The sequence below is a fragment of the Setaria italica genome, chromosome III (assembly GCF_000263155.2).
Source record: "Setaria italica strain Yugu1 chromosome III, Setaria_italica_v2.0, whole genome shotgun sequence".
Taxonomy (NCBI): domain Eukaryota; kingdom Viridiplantae; phylum Streptophyta; class Magnoliopsida; order Poales; family Poaceae; genus Setaria; species Setaria italica.
Genome location: NC_028452.1, coordinates 12,647,098 through 12,655,158, shown reverse-complemented (window position 1 = coordinate 12,655,158; position 8,061 = coordinate 12,647,098). Strand labels below are relative to the sequence as shown.

At 49.1% G+C, this 8,061-nt stretch overlaps 1 pseudogene; it reads right to left on the bottom strand.

Annotated features, from left to right (window-relative positions):
* Positions 1-1,724: 1,724 nt before the first annotated feature.
* LOC101754308 lies at positions 1,725-6,861 on the bottom strand (annotated as a pseudogene).
* Between the last annotated feature and the right edge of the window lie 1,200 nt (positions 6,862-8,061).

Below are 8,061 nucleotides of genomic sequence, written 5' to 3'. Positions count from 1 at the left end.
CATGTGTCCACATTATTAGTTCAACATCTCCATGTCCATGACTTGTGAAACATAGTCATCAACTAATACATGTGCTAATCTAATATTCATGTGTGTCCTCACATGAACTTCGACTAGGGACAACTTTAGAATAACCATACAAGTAAAGAGTTTCACATACAATTCACATAATTGCAAATCAATTCAAGTAGCCTTTAATGGATATTCAATGAACACAATATACAAATCATGGATACAAATGGAATATCATCATCTCTATGATTGCCTCTAGGGCATACCTCCAACATGGAACACGGTTGGCTCTTGACAATGCTGCCCTTGGTCCATTTACAGAGTTGGAGAAAACCGATGCTGATGGCTTGTTGGCATATGGACAGTTGGCGACGAAATGCCTTGGCTCACAGCAGTTAAAGTATGCCCTGCTGTTGCTAGTAACTTGACTGGCACTATTCTGTGGGGCCTTGATAGGGTTCTGGCTCCTGAATGGGGCATTGGGTTGATGAGAACAAGATGCTTGGGACTGGGTCCGGTACTGCATAGGAGCTTGGGACTTGGGTACTGGATGGATGAAGCTCCTCGGCTTCTGGAATTGGTCCTGCTGGTGAGCCTTGCTTTTCAGGAACCGATGCTTGTTGTCCCTCCACTCATCTGCTTTGGCTCAAACGGTCAGGATGGCCATGTTCATCAAGGTGTTGAAGTCAGGGTAGATCTGAGGAGTAAGCAGGGTCCTTAGTTCTGCATTCAATCCCTTCTTGAACATATCCTGCTTCTTCTCATCCTTGTCCACTTCCTCTAGAGCATAACGGGCCAGTTCCATGAACTGATAGGTGTACTCCTCCACGGACTTGTTGCCTTGGCACAGTTCCCAAAACTCATCTGCCTTGCGCTTCATGGTGGCCGCTGGAATGTGATAGCGGCAGAACGCTGTCACAAATTCATCCCAGGTGATAGTGGAGGCATCCTAGGTAGCTGTGCAGTAATTCTCCCACCAGGCTAGAGTAGTCCCAGTGAGCTGATGGGCAACCAAGAGAACCTTATCCCTACCCTCACATCCAAACGGCTCTAGCTTCCTCTGAGTAACTCGCAGCCAGTCATCTGCGTCCAGAGGGTTGACAGACCCACCAAAAGTGGGTGGCTTGGTCCGGAGGAAGTCTGTCAACTTCTCATTCATGCTCTGCTCGCGGGGCCTCTGGCGAGTGATGGCGTTGGCCAAGGCTTCCAGCAGAAGGGTCTGGTTGTTGATCACTTGCACCAGACCCAGAACAGGCGGGGGTGGTGGCTGCTGTGCTCCCACTTGGCTTTCTCCTCTACCTTCAGGCTGATTCACTTCCTGTTCCTCATGGTGCACTGCAGGTGGTGGTCCTTGCCCTTCCGGCTATCTCTCTACACTAGGGGTGGCATGGGCCTCACTTGGAGAGGTCCTTGTGGCACGCTTGGGAGGCATCTGTAGATTGAGCGAAATTTCATGAGACTTGGATTTGGACTTAAAGTGATGTTTTAGTTAATTAATTTGTGTTTTCAAAAAGATAGAATCCACCACTTGTAGACAAGCACACAAACTAACAAACAACAAGCACAAACGATTTTATTATTACCGAGGCAGTTGCAACACTTGGGGTGAGGCCAAAACACGCACTACACGACCAGTACAACAACACAACTGGGGTACAACTCTAAACTCTGGATGGTTTCATTGCTTGGGGTACAACTCTGTGCTGGGTACTCTACTCGCGGGGCGAGTCTTCATTCTGAACGGAGTGGTCTTCTGGCGGAATGAGGAGTGTCAGCACTTCATTCTCCACCGAGGGTGGTCCGACAACTTCAGAGCCTCTCCCAAAAGTCTCCGTAGGTTGTGGTGCTAGTGGAGCATCAGGGCTCTTCCGCTTGTCGGATCCTTGGGCAACGGGATTCCCATCCAGGATTGGGGCCTCCTCATCCTCAAAAGCCCGCATCTTCCTTCTTGCGCGATTCGCGAGATGGGCATCCTTCAATTCCCGGGAGTGCCGATCCTTGGCCTCCTTAAGGGCCTCAATGGCGGCAGCCTCATTACTTTGGGCGGCCTCGGCTCTACGAATCTGCTGCTTCAGCTTTGCAGCCTGCTCGTCGTAGAGCTCGTCTAAGGTGAGAAGGTAGGTAGCCATATGGAGCATAGTAGGTTCATCCTCGCACTGTCCACATCCTTCCAAAATCCTCACCCGGGCCAGCCAGACCGGGCGGTTCTTCCTGACAGGCGGGTAAAATCTCATCGGAGTGCGGCCGATGTGCTTTTCATAAATCTGGCATAGGAAGCACAGAGCCTTTCGGGTTGCCACTTGGTAAGTGTCCTTGTGCCGAAAGCCGGTGGCAGTCACATTCCATGGCTGGATGTCAGGGTAGCGGCTACTCCTTCCGATGTAGATAATCATCTCACACCGAAGGGTTCCACGATCCTCGTACTCCCTGTTGGTGTACTCTGGGCGCTCATAAATTCTGAGGCGGTCCAAGCAGGCGAACAACAACCTGAGAAAATTGGGATCCTCCAAGCAGTGGCTATTAACCCATCCTTCTTCGGCCATCTGGAAAGAATCGAGGCGTAAATCAGTTTTCAAATTGAGCACGGGAAGCAAGAAATTTTGTAAATCATTTATTTTGGTCAAAAAGGCTTTTTCGGTCCTAATGGTCGCGTCCTACAGCTAACGACGACTCTGATACCACCCAAAGCGTCCCCACATAAGTAGAGACTAAATGTGATACAAATATTAATCACAGGAGGCTGATAACACATTTATTCAACAGATGGTTCAAAAATCGTACAGCTCCCGAAGGAGCGGGCGGGCAAGCCACACCCAAAGGAGAAACAAACCAACAACGATACAGATCCAAGTTGTAGTCCAGTCGGACCCCGAGCTGCAATCGGAACTAAGCGACAGCGGAAGCATTCTGCAAAGGCCAACACCACAGGCAACGTTGGGTGCGGAAACGACCTCCTACTCGAAATCCTCGGCGATGAAGTCCGGGTCTTTCTCTGAAGCAACAAAACAAGGGTGAGTACAAAAGTAATCAACAAGTCCAACCTGAACCACGGTGGGGGAAACAAGCAAGAATATGCACAGGATATAACAAGGATAAGGATAAGGTTTATTTGCAGTAAAGCTAGATTTTAACACATGCAAGGGTTCATTTTCAAAAGAGTTTTCACAAAGCATTTCTTTTGGTAACCGAATCATTAAGTGGGGTTGATCCTACACAAAGGATCCAAGTTTTAATACTACCGGACTCCCCATCCGCAATAGCTCACGGCACAACTGCCGGACACTTCCGAAATCCAACACACGCCATGAAAATCATCCATCTCCAAGTACTAGTTATGTGACCAAGCCGTAACTCATCCAATGCTATGGACACGGCTACCCGGATAGGTTTTAACTCTGCAGAGATTGTACACTTTTCCCAAAAGTAGGGTACCGCAGCACGATCACCTTAGTGTCAGTGCAGATCCTAACAAAGCCATTACCCACCTTAGCTAAGCCTGACTAGTCAACACGGAAGCAACCAAGGGGTTAATGACCCACCAACAAGGTCTTAACCATGACCTAAGTTCACACAGTTCTTATTCCTTCTCCATGGTCTCCCGTTGCTCACCAGCTCTCCTGATGACTAACAGACTAGCTACTGGATTTATGCTAAGCCGTTGCCACATACAACGGTCGAGTGGTTGCACGATGGTTGGGTTAGGAATTATGGCACATCAACTCGATCCTTAATTTGTGACAAGATGGATATCTCCCAACCTTGTTCAACCACCAAGGTACGAGCCCAACTTATTGGCATTTCACAAAAGAAACATCCATCCATCTCATCTAAGCATGTCTTTCCTTTATTTCCGGAAACCCATTTTCCGTTTTTAAAAACACATTGTAGTCATTATTGAATTGAGTAACAAGATCCTAAGCATTCTAGCAGTAATTATCATCCAAACAGAGCAAGTCATATTTAGAGATAATTATAGGACAATCAAGGAATAATCATAACAATCAAGGGGTGGCTATCCAACCATGTTTCAGCGGTAAAACAATATGCAATTTATAAAACGGGCTAATAGGTTGTGTTTGAAAATTTAGGATAAATATGCATGAAAGGGTTAGATTGGACTTGCCGTCCTCAAAGCCTTCCGGGAGTTCCTACTTGCGGTGCTGGTCTTCGGGCTCGGGCTTGTGGTAAAACTCGTCCTCGTGCTCCTCCTCAAGTACTCCGCGATCTACGGCACACACAATCGGGCACACAATAAATAAAAGAAAATTAAAGCTTTACCCGTTGAGCTCGAACAGAGAACGCGAACGGAAAATAGAAGGAATGAGTATTTTCATGAAATTTGAAGATGACTCGGCAAGAGTATATTGGAGGATGTCGTGGTCGAATTTGGGATTAATTGGAGGAAGTTTGGCGCATGAAATGATGATATAACCATGTATTAGGGGCTTAACACAAGTTTTAGGACTAAACTACAAGAACCAGCGGCCAATTCGCGAATATTTCTGGAAGGTGGAAGGACATATTCGTGAGAGAACTTTGAAAGAGGTGGGAGGGCTGGTTTGTGAATAGGGGAAAATAGGGGGTTAGATCGAAATTGGAGGGGATTTTTCCCTTCTTCCTGGCGCATGAGCACAGGGAGGTGGGGGGCAAAACCGGCGGCGGGCCGGCCGGCCAAGCTCATCGGCGGCAAGGCCTACAGCGGGGGAAGGTAGAGGGGCTCATGGGGGACCCATTTTGGCCCTCACCTTGGGCGGATGGTGATGGGAGAGGGGTGCCGGCGGTGGATAGGGAGGCGGTGGCGGTTGGCCTTGCAGCGGCGCGCAGGGGTGGTGGCATAGGGGAAGTAGGGGGCGGCAAGCTGGGAGGTGAGGGTGAGGTGGTGGCAAGGGACGGCCGGGCCTTGGCCCTTTTATAGCTAGCGGGAAGGGGCGGGCGACGGCTGGCGACATTAATGGCGGCCGCGATTCCCGGCCGGTGGCGTGGTGTAGTGGAGCTCTGCGTGGGGGGCGTGGTGGGGTCAGGCTCGGGCGGCAAGGAGCACAGGGTGCACAGTGCATGGGAAGGCATGCCGAGGAAGGGTGGCGAGCGGCGGCCGGTTGGCGCGGGGCGAGCGGCGTGCGGGGTCGGGGGTCGGCAGGCACGGGGTGAGCGGCAGGGGGCATGGTGGGCTAAGGAGAGGGGCCGGGGTGGCCAGGCGCTAGAGGAGCAAGCATGCGCTCGGCCAGGAAGAAAGAAGAAAGAGGAAGGAAGAAGGAGGAAGAAGGAAGAAAGGGAGAAAGAGAAGAAAGAAAAAGAAAAGGAAAAAAAGGAGAAGGGGAAGAAAATGAGAAAAGAGAGGGAGAGTCGGCGAAAAATGCGGAAAATGTTCGGGCACGCGTGACGGATTTTTGACGAGCACGCGGCGGAATTTGCGGAGGAAGAAAAGGTGGTTGCCAGCGTTGGGTGTCGGGACGGCGAAGTCGCCGGGAAGGAAAGGATTTTCGGGAGCTCAACGGTCAAAATATTTTGAAGATGAATTTTTAGCGGATGCTTTAAGTTAGTAGATTTTATGGATGTTACAAACACCAGCCTTACCTTTCCCTCCACCTCTTCGGCCTTGACAAACTCCTGCTGCCACCCGACCATTTCCACGCCAATCCCAGCCTCCTCCACCATGAACACCTTGTTCATCTTCTGCTCCGCGTACAACGGCTAGCAGAGCATCGGCACGCCCACCATGATCCCCTCCAATACGGAGTTCCATCCGCGGTGTGTCACGAATGCACCTGTAGCCTTGTGATGGAGCACGTCCACTTGTGGTGCCCATTTCTCGACAACGAGGCCGCGCCCTTTGGTCCTCTCCAAGAACTCTTCAGGCAGGAGCGTGTGGAGGTCTGGGTTGGTTTGGACGCCAAACGCCTTCTCTAGGTTGTCGCCGAGAGGGGCTTGCACAACCCACAGGAACCGGTGGCCGGATCTCTCGAGGCCGACCATGATCTCCTTGAGCTACTCCTCCAAGTGGTTGGCTACCCCTACGCTTCCAAAGCAGAGGAACACAACGCTATGCTCTGGTTGCTCGTCGAGCCACACGAGGCACTCGTGCTTTTCTTTTGTGCTATTAGCGGCACTCCCGACAAGTGGCCTGACGCAGTACACCGGAGGCATCGTGAACCCACTTTCACGGAGGAACTGAGGGTCCTTGAGAGCTCCCACTACATGAGCTTCTAGAGATGCAAACATGTTCACCAGTATGACGTCGGACTTGATGTTCGAGTTTGTCACATCCTTGTACATCTTACTCTCAGGGTCCTCGAGCATTTCCTCGATGAAGTGAGAAGCCAACATGGGTGGGACACCATGGAGGTTGAGGGTGGTGTCTCCAAGATCCTTGAAGCTTGGCTGGCCCTCCGCACGGATCCAAGTAAGCTGGAGGGATATGGCGATGTTGGAGGCGTTTGTTGTGAATAAGCTGTAGGCTGGGATCCTAGGCTCCTTGGTGACGTCGAGCACCGCGTTGGAAAATGAATCCACGAGCACCGCATGGATGCTTCGCGGAGGCAGGGAGCTGAGGAACTCACCGAGGTGCTTGTTGTAGAGCCTCAGGAGCTCGAAGTACCCAAGCAGCATATCCACATCGTTGTTGACGCTGGGAGGGTTCTGGATTCGAGGGAGCGTGTCGAAGTTGACCGATGGCTTGGAGGACACGACTCTGTCGACGGCAACGGCTAAGGCGGCATCTTCTTCCAAGGTAGCGCCGATGAGGGCGACCATGGCGGCGTAGCCTTCCTCCAGGAGGGCGTCGGTGAGCTGCAACATGGGGATGAAGTGGCTGACGAGGAGGCTGGGGTAGAGAACGATGGCCTTCTTCATGGCCGGCTTTGTTTTTTCTGGCTAGCAGGCAGGCCGCAACCGCAAGGAACCAAGATATGAAAGTTGTCAGTGCAAGGTCCTGTTTGTTTCTTTAGGAGCTCCTAAAATTCCTATCACATCGAATGCTTAGATACTAATTAGAAGTATTAAACATAGACTAATTACAAAAAAAATTGCACAGATGGAGGCTAATTTGCAAGATGAATCTATTAAGCCTAATTAGTTCATGATTTGACAATGTGGTGCTACAGTAAACATGTGCTAATGATGGATTAATTAGGCTCAATAGATTCGTCTTGGGAATTAGCCTCCATCTGAGCTTTATATTTAGCTCATGTTTAGTCCTCCTAATTAGCCTTCAAATATTCGATGTGATATGAATTTTAGTCCGGACTAAAGATCCAAATACCCCGGAGATTGGGTGGAAAAATAAGAGAGCCTCTAACAGTACCTCTGCTGATTGCATCACATGGCACCATCACTCTAGGTTCTACTCCAGTCGGTAGTGACCATCGCGTAGGGACAGCAACGGCATGGCAGACCGCACACCCGTTTGAATTAAGGTCCCGTTTGGTTACATTTGCTTATTTTTAGCACTTGTCACGTTAAATATTTAGATACTAATTATGAGTACTAAATGTAGACTATTTACAAAACCCATTACATAAGTGGAGGTTAAACGTCGAGACAAATCTATTAAGCCTAATTAGTCTATGATTTGACAATGTGTTGCTACAGTTAACATTTGCTAATGGTGGATTAATTAGACTTAATAGATTCGTCTCGCCGTTTAGCCTCCATCTATGTAATGGGTTTTGTAAATAGTCTACGTTTAATACTCCTAATTAGTATCTAAACATTCGATGTGACACGTGCTAAAAATAAGTAAAAGGAATCAAACGCCTCCTAAAGTGAAAGGGACTAGACATGACAGGGTCACAGGGACTACAATTATGGTTCCTACACGTGGACTCGTTTGTAAGGGCATGCTAAATTACTTTAAAATATATATTGCTAGTCATAGTTTTGAAATGACCTAATTGAGAAATAAGCATAAAGAAAAAAAAAGATGAAACAGAGCTTGCAAGACAGCTTGGACTATTAAATATAAGATCGGAGTATTTCTAAACACGTCTTTGCAGCCACAAACTAACCTTGATCCTCGGGCTGTAATAAAAACTCGAGATCGTCTTAAGCTTG